At 38.5% G+C, this 21,164-nt stretch overlaps 1 protein-coding gene across 4 annotated transcripts in view; it reads left to right on the plus strand.

Annotated features, from left to right (window-relative positions):
- Positions 1-21,164, plus strand: part of MID1 (midline 1) — a 181,559-nt gene that overhangs the window by 42,977 nt on the left and 117,418 nt on the right. The window lies entirely within an intron of this gene.

Below are 21,164 nucleotides of genomic sequence, written 5' to 3' on the forward strand. Positions count from 1 at the left end.
CATTATGGCTTCGTTGATAAAGTTACTTTACAGTCTCCAAGAGGATCTTCCTGGCCAACCTAACAAAACAAAAACAAGCCCCCAAATTTTCCTTGTTTAAGTTCATCTTATTGCATGATTGCTCACAAAGGGCTTTAGTTATTTCTCCAGCATCATCTGTCTTTCTGGACCAGAAGTCCTGGGGTATTAGATCATGGATTTTGTCTAATTTGTCTATTTCCATGCTGTTTTCTATTGTGCGTTTCTATGATTTTATACTTCTAAATATTGTAGAAGAGTTAGCTTTAGGAAGACAGATTGTGTCATTTTGGTCTTGAAAATCTGGAAACTGTTACTGGAGAAAACAGGTTTATAGAGCAATGCACTTTATTTCCCCATTTATCTTGAGCTGATGATGCAGGTATGCACCAAAAGAGACCAATAACCAACGGTGCTGATTTTTTGCCTAATGCTCCCTTGAGTTTTCAGATTAATTCCAGTACACTTTCTTAGTCCAATTATTTATTTTTTTTTTTAGCTCTTTGTATTGAGCCTTGCTGGCCCCCTCCCTGACACTGCTCTAGGTTTTCTGTTACTGCCTTCTCACTTCTCTGTCCCCAGTTTTTTGGCCTCCTGCTCCTTCCCCAGATATCTGAACAACACTAGACCTCTCAGAACTATAGGGTAAATGCGAAAGAGAGAGGAAATGTTGTCTCAATCCCTCCCCTTTTTCAAACATGGATTTAACTTCATCAGTGAGGTGTAACTCCTGGCCCTATCAGTGTGAAGCTGGAAGCTTGATCATGACAAAGGAGAAGAAAATTGATTTTTCCCCTCTTTTCCTGTCCTTCTAACACTGAACTGGATTTTCAATTTTTTCTTGAAAAATCCTAAGATAGAAAATCTGTTCTAGCCTTTCTGAACATCTTTTGGCAGATGTTTGTGCCATTGGTTGGTGCTATGCCAAGGAACATCTAAGTGTGTTTGCTTTTTTGAGGGACTTGGGGTAAAGGAAGGGGAAGAGAAAGGAAAGGAAAGAAAGGGGAAGGTCTGGCTTTTTGTGTTATTCCTACATAATAGCAGGGGAAGCAGCTCTACTTTTCTTGAGAGAAGTACATTTTAAAATATTGGGATGCATTCCTGAGACTCGACTAGGTTACTTAGAAAATAAAGTACATGAGAGAGGCACAGAGCAAAAACAATTGTGTAGGAGAGGAGACCAGGAGGAAGTCTGCAGAGAGGGAAAAGATTAACCATCTGTCTTCTTCCAACTGCATTAGGAAAGCACAGGAAGCAGGCTTTATCCAGAAATCAAGAATGAACCTTGTGTGAAAATCTTGAGGATGAAAATAGGATTTTTCAGTGGTACAAAGTCAGAACTTGCTGTGGTAAGCACCAGTGAAAGAGAGGATTACTACAGAAACTTCAAGAACTTGGAGACAAAGAGAAGGAAGGTAGAAGACAGAAAGGTAAAGAGGATAAAGAAGACCTCTGAAGGCTTACAAAGGGGGTTAAACACTTAGAACCTCCATGGAAACAGTCTGGCCTTTCTCCTCTTGAAAGAACCATTCCCAGTGGTACTTGTTCTTCACACTTGCATTGCAGTGTAATGGGATGATCAATGGAGTTTTGTTTTATAAATCCTCTAGAAAACTATTTTCCTAGCAAGCTTTTTTTTGCAATGTCTTTTTAAAAATCATAAGAGTCTTCTGGAGTGTTGGGTATTTTAATGTCTGTAAAAAGCAGCTAAAATATAAGGCTTAGTTTTCTCATCAAGCTGGAAGGCTTCTGACTTTTTCAGTCTTGAGTTCATTATGTCATGTGTGCAAATAAATGGTCTCTACCAGATGGTGAAACCTTGTCCATGAGGGCTAGAGGTACATGTAATCCTTTAAAAAGTCAAATATACCAATAACTTAGACATCTTCATTTCTGAAATTTGTTGGCTGGGCTTCTGGGGCAGCACCAACATAAAAAATTCTGAGAATAATTTTTGCATTAAGATGCTGGTAAAAAAGGGTTCTGTTCCAAGTGTAAGAACATTACTCCTGATGAGTTTCTAGATCTTCCACTGCATGAATAAAGAATCACCCTGCAGAAGAGACAATTCCAAAGCTTTTCCCCACAATTTCATGATTGCAGTTCCATGGGATAAGCTATTTTTTTGTGATAAAGACATTTGATGTTGTCACTGCAGTAAAACACACCGTGAAAGGTATATAACCTAAGTGGTCTGATATGGAGAGATGTGCAGTGCTGTACTTCAGGCCAGGCATAAGTCCAGGCATGGTAGCTGTAAGGTCAATTGTAATTAATTTTCCTAGCTTTGGACTGTTTCATTTGAAAGTTCTGTGCAAAGACATTCATAGGAGATTTAAAAGATGTGTTAATGTGTTATGTTGTGCAGATCTACACTAAGCAGTGCTGGGATGGCATATGCACTGCAGGAAATGAAACAAGCTTGGGGATTTGCTCATATTTACAATAGACATTTATTTACTTAGTGTGTTCTCTCTTGTGTGGGGTGAAAAGGTTACATATGTCTTCAGGTGATAATGGACAAATTATTTAATTAATAGGGGTGATTTTGCTCAAAAATCAGAAGGTCAAGAAACTTTGCCCAGTGTGTGGGAAAGAACGATACTCAGAGTGATTAACACCCAGAGGAAATTTCTGAGTTTATTTTGGCTGGTCTATAGTTGATAATTCCCTTGGCTAAAGGAATGCCTGGCTCCATGTCAGTCACCATTTCCAGAGCTTAACATTGAATAGCAGTTATTTCTCACACATGTTGGACTTGTCAACTCTTGTTTCAGAGACAAGATGCAAATTGGCACAGAGGTAAACTATAGTATTTGGGGTTTTTTGTTTCTACTTTATTGTTGTTGAAAGACTCCAGTTTTTAAAAAAAGGAAATACAGGAAGATTCTTGGTATGAGCCTGTTTGTATGAATTAAGAGACTTCGTGCCATGCGACTTTGTTATGTGGGCAGAAGAAATTTGACAGATGTAAGGAGAATGGGAAAAACAGATTCCAGTAGCTCAAAAGGGCACAAGGAACATCCACTCTCCAAATCTTAATTATAGAAGTAGTGAAATGAGTCATAGTATCTCAGAAAATATTTAAGGGAGATGGTACAAAACATCAAAAGCCATAAAAGCCTCCAGAATAGCTCAGAATGAGGGAGATAAATTGCTAGTGTTCTTGCACTAGCAGAGAAATTTGGGGAAATTTGGGGGAAATGGCAAATGATAATAGGAAGTCGACAATGCTCATACTAAGAAAAGCTGCTCCATAAAATAATCTAAATCTCCAAATTGGGCCTTAGAATTTTCTGTCTGGCCTCTAGATGTATTATCAGTTTAACTCTGAGCATGTAAAATGAACTGACCATGTTTTCCAAAGATTCAGAGCATTTTATTTCAGTGGATGAAATAATTCACAGATGTTTTACCATGCCATAACTTGGCTGTGGTTTAAAGCATCATTTCAAAGGTTTGGTACAATGTTGTGTTTTTAATATTCTGCAGATTTATCTTTATCTTTTAAATGCAAATGTGCTGGGCCAGGAATCCTGGACTTGGGTCAGTCTGTGGTCTGTTACATTTCCATATGTCCACACTGCAACTGAGGAGTTTATTATTCAGCTTGTTTGGGTGGTGGCCTCCAGTTTTCCCAATCTAACAACATAGGCTGATCTACTTTCATGTCAGCCACTATATGCTCTTTATTCACCTCGGGGAGAGGACACAGTCTAAATCAATTTATGCTGCTAGTTTTCTAATACCTGTTTATACTTCCCTCCAGAGTGCCCAGAAGTTCAGCAAAAACTTCCTGCATTTAAGTGGAAAGCATCAGAGAGCAGCTTAGGTACAGAAACCTCAGCAATTGCCCCAGCAAGACTTAGGAACAAACACAGGAACTTTAGTCTGAAAACTGATGTGCAAAAACAATGGAGTGAAAATTTTAAATACATGAGTTGAACATGAGTTTATCTACCTTACTTAACTGAATTTTAGGTGTCTGGGTCTAAATATGTAGCTTATTAATTTTATCAAAAAGGGAGGAGATATATAAGAAGGGACCTGCAGAATCACGTCTTTCCCAAAAATACCTTGCATAACTAATCCTTATCATCTGCATAATCTGTCTTCAAATGATGGATGGATTGACATAAAGAGCTGAAGCCTCCCGGTGCTATGTTGGATGTTCACTTAAATAAGGAAGAAAAGTAGTGAAAGGCTTTAAATAGATTGTGGTAAAAGATATTTTGTAACATAGGTTTGATCTAGGTATAACAATACAGAATAATGAAAATAATATTGAGCATTTGCTGTTCTCTGTCAGGGTAAGTGAAGGGTTACTGTGTTAGTGTTTCAGCAAGGTCAATACAGCATGAAGAAACAGGGTATCGAGAAAAGGCATCTTCAGTAGGTATTTTAAAGAAAATAAGAAAATCTCATGCTAGCCTTAAATCCAATAGTACTCTTAGTTCCCTGTGTTCTCCTTAAATCCAATAGTACTCTTAGTTTCCTGTGTTCTCCTCTCATCCTTATTAAAAAGATTTAAATGGTAGTGGTGTTTGTTTTTTCTTAAGACAGGACTAGTATTTACAAAATGAGACAGCAAAAGATTGTGCTGCCTATAAAAGACATACCTTTTAAAACCAACTTTAACAAAATCCAAGTGTGATATTACACAGATTTAGAAGGCATTCATAGGCATTTGCATATAATTAAACATTTGCAAGAAATTCAGTGACTCATTTAATATACATGAGGGAAGGGAACCCATCCAGAGGGAGCTTGACAGGCTTGAGGAGTAGACCAATAAGAACTTAATCAAGTCAGGGGAATGCCCAGTATCAGTACAAACAGAGGGATGAATGGATTGAGATCAAGGCTGAAGACAAGTACTTTGGGTTACTGGTGGGTGAGAAGCTGGATATGAACTGGCAGTCTGTCCTTGCAGCCCAGGAGGCCAACTGCTTCCTGGGCTGCATCAAAAGCAGGTCCATGGAGGTGATTTTGCCTCTCTGCTCTGGTGAGACCTCACCTGGAGCACTGCATCCAGCTCTGGAGTTCCCAAAACAGGAAAGACATGCACCTGTTGAAGCAGGTCTGGAGGAGGGTCGCAAAAATGCCCAGAGGAGTGGAGCACCTCTGCTGTGAGGACAGGCTGGGAGAACTGAGATTGTTCTCTGAGCCTGGAAAAAGAAGGCTCAGAGAAGATTTTATTGTGGCCTTTCAATAATTAAAGGGGTCCTACAAGACAGCTGAAGAGTGTGTGGTGATAGAATAAGGGGCAACAGTTTTACATTGTAGGAGAGTGCATTTGGATTGGCTGTAAGGAAGGAATTTTTTATGATAAGGGTGGTGAGATACTCAAACAGGTTGTCCAGAGAAGTTTTGGGTGCTCCATCATTAGAACTGCTCAAGGTCAGGCTGGAGGGGGCTTTGAACAATGTCATCTACTATTGTTGGTGGCCATAGCAGGGGTGTTGGAGTACATGATCTCTGGGTTGCATTGAAAAGACTTTTATTCTATGTTTCTTTTTTTCCTTTTGTTTATATAGGTCATGTTTTAAGCAATATTATGAGGGTCCTTTTTTAAATGAGGCATTCTAAACTTGATTAAACCATGCATGACTGCATTCCAGGAAGTGTACTGATTTAACTGGAAATTCTCTGGATATGTTGTACTTTTGTGATGAGAGTCTTCTGACAATGGGGATTTCTATCTTAGCCCACTTGCTATTAGCTTCCTTTGTAGTCCTGGACATCGGTACTCGAGGAATAAGGTTTTTCTTTGCACTAAAACCATAAAAAACTGTAAGATAAAATGATTCCTTAAAATGCTTTTTGAGTAGGAAAGGATCCCAGGATTACAAGGATTTTATAATCTATAAGATGATAAGATCCTTGTATATTTTAGACAGCTCTACTTTATAAGATGAACAGGAATTTAATATTATTTAGAGGAGGCTTTGTTTTCCCTGGCCTCTGTTATAGCCCATTCAAAAATGGCTGTATAAGACATGCAGCAAAATCCTGCTTTATGTTGCTTTTCTGATCTAAAGTCAGGTGAGATGAATTTTGGCCTTTTTAGAGAGTGTGACCAACCAAGGTTGGCAGAGTGGTATGCTGTCTCCTGGCAGCCAGAGATGATTTCTTTACCAGAATTTTAACTGCTCAATGGTATTTCGTCACAATGAGCTGAATGAGGGCACAAACTGACAATTTAATTTCAAAAAAGTTGATTTCTGAAGCATTTCTCCCATCCAGAATGTAATTATGGTTGAGACCTGTATTACACCCTGGAAGAATCCTAATAGGAACCTTACCTGTGGAAGGAAATGTTGCCTGCTTCATACCACACATTTTTATCTTCATAAACCAGGATTGCAGTCATTAATATCTCCTGTCTTTTCCCACTCATTCCCATTATTTCATGTTTTCCTGTATATTCTATTTCCAAAACTCCACATTTCCCACTTTCCAATCTTGCCCACATTTAAATTTTTGGTCAGATTTTCCTGAAGGTTTTGGCATATTCAGTGCCTGTATCCACATTAACAAGTCATGCTGGACCCGTTAACAGCAGATCAGGAGAATGATAGGATTGATGCAGAGAGCCCAATACCCAGATTATACAAGTCTTTTTACCCATACTGTACTCCTTATAGTCAGGCCCCAAAGACTTCATTAGCAGCAGAAGGTCATTATTAAGTGCTCATCTAAAGCTCATCATCTCTGCTAATAAATCTGAGAGGATGAGACTTCATGCACTCCAGCATTAGTCAGGGATGTGACTCCAAGCCTGATTAATGGAGAGGATTGGGAGGTTGCTTAAAAACATTCCCATGACCTGAACAAAAGCACTACCAGGAAGATATACAGCAAGCACAGCTCCCACTTTGCAAGGGCACAGATATCCTTGAATTAGCATTTGTGCTGTTCATTTCCCTAATGCAGCTCTCCAAGCCAGGCTCATCCTGAGTGAAGGTGCTGGCAATGCAGATCCAGCTAATGAGCCAGCCGCGCTCAGGGGCTCACAGGGCTCAGAGGTGTGGCTGCTCCTCAAGTGAGGAGGTGAAGTTCTACACGAGTGAACTTGGGTATTCCGAGCACCATAAAAATGGTGAAGGATAGGCTTAGCAGGAGGAAGATGAGTATGGGTCAGACTGGGAAAGAGGAGTACTAATGCTAAACAGTGTTATAGTGCTAATCCTTTTAACTTCCCCTCTGGGCTTTGTTGTCAGACCCCTATTGGGGCCTGATTGTTCAGACTTTGCTCTGTCTTCCCAGGCACCCGTTCTGAGCAGAGCTGTCTCTTTCCATAGTTAACAGGGAGCTGAACTGCACAAGGCAGCTAGTGTTTCTTCAAGGTGGGAAACAGGTTTTTACTGTTAAAACATTGTAATTCAACCAAAGTTGTGGAATATCTGCTGACCAAGCTTATGAATGTGTTTAGGATGTTATGCTTCTCAGAAGTATGAGAGTATTGTATCTGCATTGCATTATTTCTTATCTCAGCTAACCATGGAAAGATCTCTTCTATAGAAAAGCTCAGGAGTACATAAAGGCACTGTTGTTTCTTGGAGTTAGTGAAGCTATGAAACGCATGAACTTTACCCCTCGTCTCTACAAAAGATTTGCCAGTTCTATGAATTTTAAATCCATGGGAAATTTTTGTTGCCCTCAGCTGATGAGGTTGAATGGCTAAAACTCTTTTTGAAGTTATGCTTGAATGCTGCTTTCTTTATAGCCTCCAAAATGACACCTTATGTTTTTCCTGCATTCATAACACTGAGAAAAAGGATGAACAAGTGTTCCCTATTCAACCAACCGTCATATATCATCTGATCTGTTTGGCTGCTTGAATGTAGTGATTAAATGCCCTTAATTCCAAGAAATACTAAAATGTGGTTAGCAGTTTGATGTTTTAAAGTCCAGGAATAAAAAGGCAGATGTTATGATCCATGAAGGAATAGTACATACAAACTGGGGGTAGGGCACAAGAAAACTAGAACTGTTTCCTGTGTAATGAGCCATGCATGGCAAAGACTCTAAGGAATGGCCAGCAGCGAAGAGCTACCTACAGATGTGATCATTTTACGTTTCATTAAAGCCTCGTTATTTTAGAATTTATACAAATTTATGCTGCAGGAAAATATGAAGCCTGTTGTAAGGAAGAAAATGGTAAGGAAGAAAATCAAACTTTGAAGAACTAGGCTATCATTTAGAAGAACTGCATCCATCCAATTCTGATTTTAACTGAGTTTTTTGGAGATGACTGAGAGAGAACTTTGATTCAAGAAGGAGATGGTAGCATACTGAGCACTGGAAATTACATGGTGCACATGGGCATTTGCAAATGGCAGCTTTTGACTATGTGACTGTAGTTTCATTTTTCCTCACTCCAGATGATGGGCAGAAAGAACACCCTGTATTTTCAAGGTCACTAGAAACATATTTAATGGATCTGGCTACTGAGAACTTCTCAAAAAAAATTGGACACGAACTGGTTATATAAAACACATATACTGTCATATGCCTTTTTTGAAAATAAAAGTATAACAGTAAGAAAGTGAAAAAATTAATTTGCCTTCAATTTCCCATCCATATTATAAATCAATATCATAACCAAAACCATTCCAAGACAAATCCTGTCTACTGAGTCAGAAAAAAAAATCTAAAGATCCCAATTTGGGAGTTCAGATAGGTCTCTGCATCTATATTTTGTTCTCTAAGATAAACTGGGACTTGTGTCAGAAAACTCATCTACCACATCCCCCTTGGAAAAGCAACCTTATCATTAGTTTAACTGTCAAACATGCTCCTAGCTTAAAATACATCAGGTAATACCCCCCAATAAGCCTTGTGTCCTGATTTCTGCCTGTAGTGGTGTGTCCAGCTTGACAGATACAGAAATATCTTCAAAGAGGGTGGTGAGAAAACAGTGTTACCAGACAACAGATTGGCAAAAGTGTGATTTTGTTGATTATTGGAGCCATTCTCCCTAACAGCATTCTGGTAACCTGTTCACTAACCAGTTGTCCTGGCAGAGCTGGCATGTTCCAGATGCTGAACCATCACAGAACTCCTTTCCACTCCCCAAGCATCTGAGAAAGGCAGGCAGGAAACCAAGGGAGATTTGCCAACACTGCCCATAAAAAGACACCCTTTTCCCCTATATCTTAACTACATAGTTTTACAATGTCATTTTTCTGATATAGACAAATACTTGCTTCTGAAATATTTAAGTTGAAAGCAGGCCCTCATTCTTTAATATGAGGTAGCAGAATAAAAAATATATATGAGAGAATGCTTTAAAAGATTGTGTGTTCAAAATGTTTTGTCCTAAGAACAAGCACCATTCAATGTACTGGGCACGTACCAGAAAAGAAACTGATCCTGAGAACTAATTTAATCTGCTACAAGAGGGTGATACTTATCTTCAAACTAGACAGAAGAAAACTTTTCAACCCCTTTTGTACAGGTCTGACTCAAAGTAAAGAAAGATATTTATCATAGAATCTCAAGTGGATGGTGAAGTATTATGCTTTGAATTGTTTATATTCTCCTCCCTCTCCTTTATGTTATTTAAAACTTCGTTTTGCTTGGCATCTGAAACAGGATATCCATGTTCCTAATGCAAGATGGACATGTGTGACATGGAGTTTTTCTTGTCTGACTTTTTAGAGGAGAGGTGCTAAACAAATGTAGCTGAAAAATTTACATCACTCACTGATTGAGGGCTCAGGTTTCATACGTCTGATTTACACTGTTCAGACCATTAGTGGTGGCATAGACATGAGTAATTCTGTTCATAATACTGTCAGACACTTTTCCCTGTTACTTTTGTATAAGATCTGAAAAATATAATTGGCTTTATTGGCTTTGGTAAGTGAAAATAATTCTGGGTGTTGTGGTCAGTCACTTATTTTGAAATTTTTCACTGCATTTCTCATTTCAAGGCTCTCTCACAAAGCAAGTGTTTGGGGGTTTTATTGCTTTTTTCTTGTATGCACAGAATATGAATTTTTCATGCAAGTGAAAGAGTTAACATCTTAAGATAAGCTGATAATACCATGTAATTATTTATGTGGTTCATAATTATAAACCACTTTGATCACATTCTGATTATGTACAAATGGTCCAGGCCACCTTCCACCCAAAGATTGTACCTAAGCCCAGTTTGATTTCATAATAAAGCACTCAGGAAGACAAGGACTGTGTTTTAGAATCAAGTTTGTGTGCTTTCATTTCCAGGAAATGCTAATTCTTATTCTATCACCCAAGTAAAAACATAATACAAGCCATAGATATGAAAAATATGTGGGATTTTTTGAGTACTAGCCCTTCAATATTCAAAAATAATATACAATAATACAAGTGCTGAAAGGAATAGTTTCTTTGCTAAAGATATTCTGTACTTTGGGTGTGTGATAAAATGCCAGCATGAATGCACAGCAAAATGAAGTATTAACTTTCTTTGCTTCCTAAGGAGTTCAAAATGTTTTGCTCCTGTGGGATTTAATGTAAGTGATGCTGGATATTTAGTCTACAGCATGCTATTCACCTTTGAAAAGCCTAGGTTATAATCTGATTTAGATGACAATTGAAAGAGCTCAGTGGTCTCAGTTTAGTCCCTTTTTTATTAAATCACCATCAGACACTTAACACAGTGCTGATCTTGGCAATAAGACTCATTTTGAGGCAAACTGGCACTAATGGAGTAAAAATGGCATGGAGTATAAACTTGGCTTTTAAAAAAATGAAATCAGAAAATGCCTTAATTTTAAAAAGCACAAACATTCATGGAAATTTTGCAGACAAACCATACCTACTGCATGGATGCCTTTATTCTCAGAGATAATAGACTACTCTGCATTACAAATGGCAAAGATAGTGATACTGCTGGAAAAAATCCTTAGTAGGAGGAATTGTATTATGGTAGCAGTAATTTGCACTGGCATATTAAAGCTATCAGTGTAGCAGAATCTGGCCAGATAGTATATTGCTAGGTGTGGCCATCCACATAAATTAAGAAAGATGCCTTGGTCAACACCTTCAAACATTTATTTATATCTGATCCCTTCCAAAGCTGTAATGGAGATGATAGGGTAGTATAAAGACCTGCAGCAATAAAGTAAATAATTACTATCAGTTGATCTAGGAATAAGCAAAAACGTTGTCTTAAGTAACAAACTTAAGGAAGGAAAGGAAATAGCAAAGGTTTTCTTTATTATAAAGGAAGTTTCTAATTCTGCATTATTGCATTCTGAATAGAAAGGTCAGTTATAGTTTTTTTTACATGGTGTGCCAGTTAATTACATTTCTGTAATGATCTGCAGATCAAAAACTATGCATTGCACCCATTAGTATAGATTTTTGCAAGATACAGGATAGACATAGCAGAAGAAAAAGGCTTAGAATCGAGCACCTCAGGGGGCTAAGGTGTTTTAAAGCTCCTACTCAAACGGACCACAGCCTAATCCCTGTGCTGCCACTCAAGACAGTGATTAAAAATCACCCATTCAGGCAATTGCTTCTGGGTGTTGATGTGCCAGGCTGTGGGTGTGGAGTTAAGGGGGTGGAGAAGAGGAGGGTTTGTGAATGTATGGCTGATGTTTGACAAGCTGAATTTCAAAAAGAAGGAGGGGAAAGCAGAGGAAAAGAGGGAAAAACTCAGCTTGCCCCAGGAGGAACGAAAAGGAGAGAACAAAGCTTCCTTCAGTAAGCTCAGCCAGTCTTACAATTTCTGAGTTCCTCACAAGAGAGCTCCCCCCTATCACTACTCTAAAGAGAAAACAAGATTGTGAAATCAAAAGTCAGCCCTGGGGGAGGAGAAGGGGAAGGAAGTTTGTAAATGAGACAGGATTTATCCTGAAATAATAACCTTAGCAGTGATAGCAGGGCTCCTGGTGAACCACTTGGTGGACTTTTTAATCTGTCTCCTTAGATGCTGAGTGTCATTTTTAAAGCAGGCTCTTTATGTCAAAGGAGATTAGCACTGGTGACAGAATAACTTATCCTTGAATGTGAATATGGAGAAAAAAGTACTTTTCCCCATCTCCCCTGCTGGTAATTCTGATATATATTGCTATATTTTTTCCTTGTTTATTGTGTAGATTTGTTGTATACAATTACTCCTAAATTATTTTAAAAAATCAGTGTGGAGAAAAAACTCTTGTTACCTAAAAAAAGAGTCACTGAGGATAGCATTAAATCTTCTTTCAACATTAAACATTTAAGTAACTGATGGCTGTGCTGCTGCCTTTTGAATCCACGCATGGCTGCTATAATATTTCATCTCTCAGGGTTTCTTACACATCTCATCCATGCTAATGTAAGGAAAATGTTTTGGTTTCTCATCTTTTACAGAAAGTATCTCATTGAATGTCTAGTACACTCAGCTTCCTGAGCCAGTGTGACCTTGGTGCCAGGAGCAGATCATCTTGAGTGCCATCATGTGGCACCTACAGGACAGCTGGGGGATCTGGCCCAGCCATCGTGGGTTTAGGAAAGGCAGGTCCTGCTTGACCAACCTGATCTCCTTCTGTGACAAGGTGACCTGTCTTGTGGATGTTTACCTGGACTTCAGTAAAGCTTTGACTCTGTTTCCACAGTATCCTCCTTGAGAACCTGGCTGGCCATGGCATGGACAGGTGTACTCTGCTCTGGGTGAAAGAAATGTCTGGATGACCAGCCCAGAGAGTGCTGGTGAGCATCCAGCTAGGGGACAATCACCAGTGGCATTTCCTAGGGCTCACTACTGGGGACAGTTTTGTAATATGTATCAATGACCTGGATGAGGGAATTGAGGCCACCCTCAGTCAATTTGCAGATGACACCTAATTGGGCAAGGATGTTGATCTGCTGGAGGATGGAAAAGTTCTACAGAGAGATCTGGACAGGATCCTGGATTGGTGGGCAGAGGACAGTGGTATGAGGTTCAACAAGACAAAGAGCTGGGTCCTGCACTTGAGTCACCACAGCCTTTAACCACGCTAGGGGAGGTTTAGGTGGGACTTTAGGAAGAAAGTTTTCACAGAAGGGGTAATTGGGCATTGGAATAGGCTGCCCAGGGAAGGGTGGAGCCACCCTCTCCAGAGTTTTTTAAGGAAAGACTCAGTGCCTGGGTCTAGTGGACAAGGTGGTGTTGGGTCATGGGTTGGACTCAATGATCTCAGAGGTCTTTTCCAACCTAATTGATTCCCTGATTCTGTATCCTCATATCTAGGATTGCAAAAGTCTTTCTCAGAATAATACTTCTTAATCTAGCCTTCCCCCTGCTTGAGGAATCCTGTTGTTTCATTGTATTATAGACACCCTGATATGAGTTGGAAGGTTAACAGGCTCTGTTGCTACCACCTAATTTTCCACATCTTGTTTATGTCTTTTTTACAGGAGCTCTGCCAAGCTTCTTGTCTGGGATCTATACTCATCTTTATTTTCTAGAGGTGTACATAATTTAGGAAAGAGAACACTCCAGAAAATACTATAAATAAAGTGTACATATGTGACTCTTTCACATATGCAATGTTGCTGACTTGAGTTCAAAGACAAGCAAAAAAAAATAGTAGTGGTTTCTATGAGGCTTTTTTAAGGCTTGGTTCTTATGACCTGGAAATAAGAGCAGCTTTAACTGGTATTTTAGATGTTGTTTAAAACTGGGTAAAGATAGTGAAAACAGACTTAATTTCTTGCTCTGGTTTGTGGGGGTATTTTTATGTCATTCAGATGGAATTTCCCATCACCACTGCACTGGAAGTCTTCCAAGTGCATTTGCAAGATTAGCAGAAAGAGGAAATCTAGGTTGAAACAAGTTCTGTCCATTTCTGCTTGGCTTCAGTAGGTCTGGCCTTTGTGAAAGTCTTGAAGAAATGCTGGGTCATCCTTTCCTGATGATAATCCAGGAACCCTGAGCAGGGTCTGAAGGGAGTGATATAAACTGGATGTGAGCTATATGTTTCACTGCCTTTACACCCTCCCAGCTCTTCCAGAAAGGGCTGGTTTGGCTGTCTGATGGCCAAGAACCCAGAGCATTCTGGCTGTACTGTTTTTCTCTGAATTTTTAGTGGAAGAGATGGTTACCAATAAAGGCACATTCATGCTACCTAGCCATGGAGACCTATCCCCCAAGGAAGATTTATCCCATCCCAGTCTGTAGTGCCTCTTTCACTCAATTTTCTAGACAGAACCTGAAACAGGTGGCTCAAATTTTGTTTAGCTTTTTAATGGCCAAAAATAAGGTTTTGTTCTGTCATGTCTAGAGGAACTTAGCTATCTGTTCTTTGACACAGGTCACCCGACTGCCCCATTTGCCCAAGCCCTTATCCCATTTCCCCTTTCTCAGACTGGTTTCTTGACAATAGAGTCATCCCACACTAATCTGGCTCATCCTGTCTGTGGCATTAGAGATCACTGAAGTTGTTTTTTCCTAAGTGAAAGTGGAAAAAGAAGCTGCAAGAAATCTTACATGGAGTGAATGGATCAAATAATGGATTTCTATTCCAGGTGTGACTCCCTGGCAGATGATTATTCTGACACCTTTTTGGGTGTGGATCTCTGTGCTGACAAAGAAATTGGAAGGGGTAGAAAACAACTGCAAAACTCAGTGCAGGAGAAGAGCCCTTTACACATGAGTCTCATGGGATATAACTGATCTGCTCTAACTCCCAGTGGCAGCATACTGTTCTTTCTGGTATATTGTAGCTACTCCTTTTCTCCAGCATCTCAAGCAATACAACATTTTTTTATCATTTCTTGTTGCTGGAAGGGAGGTGATGAGTGTTCATGTTTTGCTAGGGGAATTTTTTCATCTAGGACAAATACAGGAAGAAGATACTATTAGATTGATCCATCAGGAAACAAAGGTAGTTAGAAAATGTGGCATTTATGTCCTTACATCTACCTATAAGAGTATGTGGTTTTAAGACTAATACAGTGTGTCTCCTGTCAGGGAGAGTTAGCTGCCAGCCAGATTGGTTTCCCAGAAAAGAAGTCTCTGTAGGCTGGCTGCTGTTTAATAAGTGCACTGTGTCCATTATTCAAGCTTTTGTGTGCATTCCTTTTGCGTGTTACAGAAAAAATGGAATTATTCTCTCATTGTTAAACAAAAAATCATCATGTTTTTGACTATATAACAGATTCATGGATATTAGTGCAAAGTGATCCAAAGGTGGGTTGTTTTGCCTGTCTTGTCTTTTTCCCCCCTCCTCTCTTTCCCCCCAAGTCATGCTCGGATGTCAAATGCTGCTGAGCCTGTTTGGCTGCTTTGTGAAATCTGGAGGGGCACAAGCTGCCACCTGGAGCTGCTACCCTGAGCAGCCACCACTACGTCTGACTAGTTCACAAAGACACATTTATTCTGGTTGGCATTCATTAGATCAAGAAGGTAGGAAAGGAAAAGAGAAGAAAAGAAGTTATTGCATTCCTGAGCTGATAATATATACAGGACTGACAAGTGGAGAGGAAAATTGCAGAGCATAGCTGCTGTCTCTACTGGCAACTGAAAACAGCCCAGTAACTTTGTTTTCAAGGGATTTGTGCTTTGTCTATTTGCTCTAAAGAGAGCTAGGTAGGATAAATTGATGATAGTTGTGGCAAATAAATGTTACCTGGAATGGAAAATTGAATTTGAAACAAATATGAAAAGCACAGAGTCCAGATCCCAATTCTTTGAATCTTCACTGTGTAAAGCACTAATAGCAATGGGTTTTTAGGGGGGGGAAGGTTTTTTTTTGCTGGTTTCTGTCTGGGGGAGATTTGTTAAATTATTGCTCAGCAAGTCCAAAATTTAAAACTGACTGTAGATCTCACTGCAAGGGCATGTTACAAAGGGCTAAAGGATAAAAAGGCTTTCAAAGGAGGAACTAATGGAAGATGGGCACATGGATGGCTGTTCCACCCTGTCAGAGTGGGTGTTCCTGGGAGAGGATCAGTCAGTAATAGGTTTGTTCCTCATTTTTCTTTTACCTCACCCATCTTCTATGGGACCTAGCCTTTCCATGGTAACTGAAGAGAACATTTTGTTAATCTAGTGTGACTGCTCCCTATGAATCTCAGATTCAAGGAGATTAAAATTAATGGCTGCAATATGTATTATTCTCAGATGGTATTCTGTGGTATGTTAATACCAGTCCTGTAGGAACTTTAGCTTTTAAAACATATTGCCTGTGTGATGACCTGTTCATTCACAGAAACTTGAAGTATAACACCCCTACCAGTTAAAGGACTTTGCCATTCCTTTTAGTCTGAAAAATATCATGCTCAAGACCTGGAAGTTTCATAAAAATTCCTCCCTAAAGATCTTGCTACTGCTTAATAGCCATCTGGTTTGGGTGTTTTTCTTGAGCCAATATGGGGGCCTTTGTTCTTTGGCTTACCTGCTAGACTTCGTTTTTATTTAAGCTTTTCCCTTTTCTCTTGCTTGAATACAAAAGCACAGTTTCTTATCATGCTTTTAGTTGTATTTTACATTGTATTTTTGGATAGGTTACAGTAGTAGGAGATTCTTTTGAAGAACAGAAAGATATAAAATATTGAATTAAAAAAATATATCCTTTCTTCATCTATTTGTCAGCATTACTTTTGGGGAAAATTCCATGGCATGGACTATAGTGATAATGGTAACTGAGAACTGCAGGAGCTCTGGAGAGCCTACAACTTGAGTGACAGACTCTTCTTTCAGGGTGATGAGAAAGAATATTTGCATGAATCCTTAATCTGAAATTTGACAGTCAGTTGTGCTTTTTTTTGTCTAGATGCAGGTGCACCATCCTGAAGAAGACTGTCAAGAAAATAAGGAGTAGAGTATGACACAAGAGGAAAGCTGCCAGATAATTAGAGGTTTAATAATAAATAAGAAAAAAGTGATTGCTGTGTTGTCCAGGACTTGGTGCTTATTTAATTTCTTGCAGATCAGGAATACTTAGAGGGAGAGTAATTGATGGGATTAATTAGAGATATTTGTTTAACAAGTGTTCCTGGCTCTTGTGGCTCATTAATTAAAACTTGAACTTTGTAAGAATGTTCTCTGCAATCCATATTGGTTTGTGAATTCAAACCATTTTGGTTTTGAATGGAAGAGAAGTCAGATGAACAGGTAATTAGTGCAACAAAAATAGTACATAATGGGTTACAGTCATTTATATTTCATTGGAGAATCAAAAAAAAACCTGAACCAACCCATAAATCAAACATAACTGGCAAGGCCTGCCTTTGTGGAGATGTTTTCTTTAGCAGTCTCTGATGGTCTGTGTTTAAATTCATCTTATGTGATGTTACAAGAATTAGTCCTTGAACTAACAGTAGACTAAGTATATAATTTTTATGCTTTAAGCAATTTGTTTTCCAGTGAGAGCATTGAATACCCAGAATAGTTTTCTTTTGCACACTTGCATTTGTAAATAGTTATTCTCTTGACTCTTCACTTGACAAACTATTAGAAAAATAACAAAAGGGTGTAAATGTTTCTCTGCACATCAAGGGTCTCTATCCTGAAATTTTTGGAAATCCAAAAGTCTATTAATTCACTAACAGACCCTGTGGTGGTAAGTAAGGTTTTGAGCTCTCTGATGCTTTGCTTTGTTTTTCATAAGTTAGTGTTCTCTATTAAAAGGCACAGCTTTACTAATACTTTTCAAGGCTATTCATTTTAATTTGTTAATGATCCTCATTTATTTTAAAATATCCTGGTGCAGTTAATATATAAATATCACTGGAAGACAATAGACAATACCCTCAGGACCAAAGATTATTTCATTAGCATAAAATTGTTTGGTTCTAATCCTCTAAGTATTTGTCTATGTGCTTAACTTTATTTAGCATTCCCAAGAAATTCTTGTATCTGATGCTGTCTCTTAGTGTCTGCAGAGCAACTGCCACTACTGTTTTCAGTAAGATGTTCCCTTCAAAAGAAAGCTGTTAAACTATGGTTCTGTTTGGAAACAGAACTGAAGTTTCAGCAAAAGTGGGAGCTGAGTGTGAGGCTAAAATACACTTGTAATTACTGAAACTGTACATTCATACTACTACTCATGAATACCACATAATCTTCCCATAATACTAAGGGCTATATTTCAATGCTTAAGAAAACAAATTTAAATTTCTTCTCTAATGCAGTTTCCTGTGGCCATGGTATAAAAACATGTCCAGATTCAGGCAGTATTTGTCAAGTTTGTTAAAGTGAAGCCTTTATCCCAGTTTTCAGAATCAGATTGCATAGAGGGAAATCATAATCAGACATCCTCTTTGTAAAGCATCTCCACCAAAGACACTAATCTACCTGTTATGCTAAAAAAACCCATAATTTTTTTAAAATAAAACAGTGGAGGATTTAGATGTAGCCAAGAGCCTCAAAATTAAGACTGAACTCTAAACCTTCCAAAGTTTTAAGGCTGTCTAGGTTTTAGATCCCAATATCCTCTCCACATTTTAGGATTAATCGCCTTTTCAATACTGTAGAAGAGACTTAGACTTCAGAGGATGTGTTTAAAAACTTCAGGTTTCACATTTAGTAAGTGTCAGCTTAAGTTTGTTTTGGCATCATACTGCTAAAAAGCAGTTAACAACAAATGAAAAGAAAACAATTTTCTTATCTTTTCAATTCAAAACCTTCCATGATTGAAAGGGTAAACAATCCTTTTGGATATTTGCAGGAGAAAACATAAAAAGGATCAAGTTCCTGTGCTTTTGACTGGGTTAGTTTCCAACCCCCCACCCCCAGTGTCTGAAGAATATCAGACACTGATATTCTTCAAATCTTACTTTGATAGTCAGGTTCAATTGATGTTTTCATACTCCTGCAATGATCATTCCCTCAATGATTTGGGGGTCAGACTAGAATTCAAATCCACAAATTAGATGCTGTGTTGTTAATCTAACAATTTAGAACTGACAGTTCCAAAATCCAAAATGCAGCACTGAGCAAGAGGCTTCATTGATCACAAGGAATTATTAAAAGCAAGCTCTGTGTAGCAGTGGGAGTAGCTTTTCTTTTTCCCTTTCTCTGCCTCACCTACCCCCAAATTTACAATCAGCTGCTATACATTCTAAGCAAGGGGATTTTTTTTTGTTTGTGGATTACTTTGAAGTTTAGCAAGATAGGCTTTTGTTTAAATTGGGGAAACATGATATTTGATAGAGCAATTTATAATCTATTCAAATATGAATCAAGTACTAAGTATTACACCTTCAGCAAGGCATAAAGTATTTTAGAATCCCATGCTGCTGTTGAAAGTTTGCCTTTCTCTAAAGAGCCTCAATGGTGGGTCATTTATAGTATGGCTTATTGGTTCAAATTCAAATGATATTTAGATACAAGTGAAGCACTAGGGGAAAATGGCATACCTGCATACAGTGACTCATCAATGTCTTAAGAGTTGCATCAATGACACCAGAGGAGGATTAAAGCTCAAAGAGCAATTAATATTAAACATCTATTTGAGGGAGAATTAGCACTTAGCATTCATATGAAACAGTTTCATACTAAGAAATTGCTCAAATTGTATCACATGAATCACTCTTGTTGACATGATATTTCTTAATTTTTCCAAAAAGCCAAACTGCCTTTCTTTCTTCCTTTTATGTCCTTACTGTGCAAAGAGAATTGTAAGGTGCAGATAGTGACTTGAAGGGAGGGGCATCTGTATTTTCTCCACTTCCTTCGTTTGGGTTGAGCAGAGGATGTGGCTAGTCAGAAATGTACTGAAGACATTTGCCTGGAGCAGGAAAACCCTACATGTCAGACATGCTGTTAAGAACAGCAATGAGGCTGCTCTTCCTCTGGCCCTGTTCAGAAAAATGTGAGTTTCTAATGTCATTTGGATCAGCCCCTCTGTGCTGACTGACCATATGGCAAGAGAGGAAAGACTGAGGAGATACTATTTTTAACCCATCCACTGTTGTTGATTTTCTTCATCAGAGAATCATATGATTAGCTGTATATAGAACAAGTAATCAATGTGATTGTTCTTGCCTGTGAAAAGTTAAAAAATAAACTGCAGACATTAGTATATTTTTTCCATTTGTTAATATTACAGTTTCAATAGGATCCATTATACTACACTATGGTATCTGCTTTCTGAAGACAGTGGACTGATTGTTTGGAATAAGTGCCCAGCAGCAGCACCTATCAATCTAAAAATTTATGTTCCCTGTCCATCAAAATAAGATAAAATTGCACATAAAATGAACTATAAAAGAAAGATTGTATTTCTGTTCTGCACATTGAAGGAGTGGCATAGAGAATTCTCTTTTGAGGGCAGAAGGCAAGGCAGTAAAAATGACATTTGGTAACTGCATATTACTATTTCCAAACTAACAAGAGAAAAATCTTACTTTTTAGCTTTCTCAAGAACCACATGAACCAGTTTTCAAGTCCAACTGTTTTTATGAACATATCTATGCCTGACTTACAAGCAACACAATGGAATCCAGCAAAAAGCTGTCCTGGATGCTTGTGGGTTGGTGAATTTCAGGATTAAGATTGGATTATGATTTTGAGCCCCATCTAAGTTGCTTCTCCCCGTCAGTCCTTGTATTGTCCTTTTCTAGCACTTTGAATACTTTCTGGAAACAGGATTTCTTGTAACCTAGCTGGGCACTTGCTTGTTTCTTTTCTACTGATCTGCTTCAGCTCCTAAGGTGCTCTGTTTCTTGATTGCCAGGAGCGTTGTAACCAGAATAACACTGTAACTGCAAAGCACGGCTGTGAGGCATGCAGCATGCAAAGTATGATACTCGTGATGCTTCCCTAAACAACAGCATCATCAAACTTTTACTATGAGGAGCTGACTGAATTTGGCAGAAACAGTGGCTGCACAGCAAACAGACACATTTTGGTGATTCTGGCATCAGAAATACATAATTTTAGGACTCGTGATGAAAGAATAATTTTACATAGAGTCAATAGACGGACTTTCTTTAAGTGTCCTAGCCTTAAGTTATATTAAATTTAGATACAGTAACTTATCTCTCTAGTAATATATTGGCTCTGAGTCTTGGACTGAATTTCTTCACCTCCTGTTTGAGCTAGGGACGTTGCCAGTTGATATCTAGTGAATATTTTGACATAGTTTAAGAAATTACTGTCATAAGCTACCCACTTCTTTTCGCTGCTGTAACTTACTGCAACCTTAAGCAATCATTTTTTTGTAGTTTATACCATGGAA

This window comes from Agelaius tricolor, unplaced genomic scaffold (genome assembly GCF_023055355.1).
Source record: "Agelaius tricolor isolate 1412-34295 unplaced genomic scaffold, bAgeTri1.0.p SCAF_7, whole genome shotgun sequence".
Taxonomy (NCBI): domain Eukaryota; kingdom Metazoa; phylum Chordata; class Aves; order Passeriformes; family Icteridae; genus Agelaius; species Agelaius tricolor.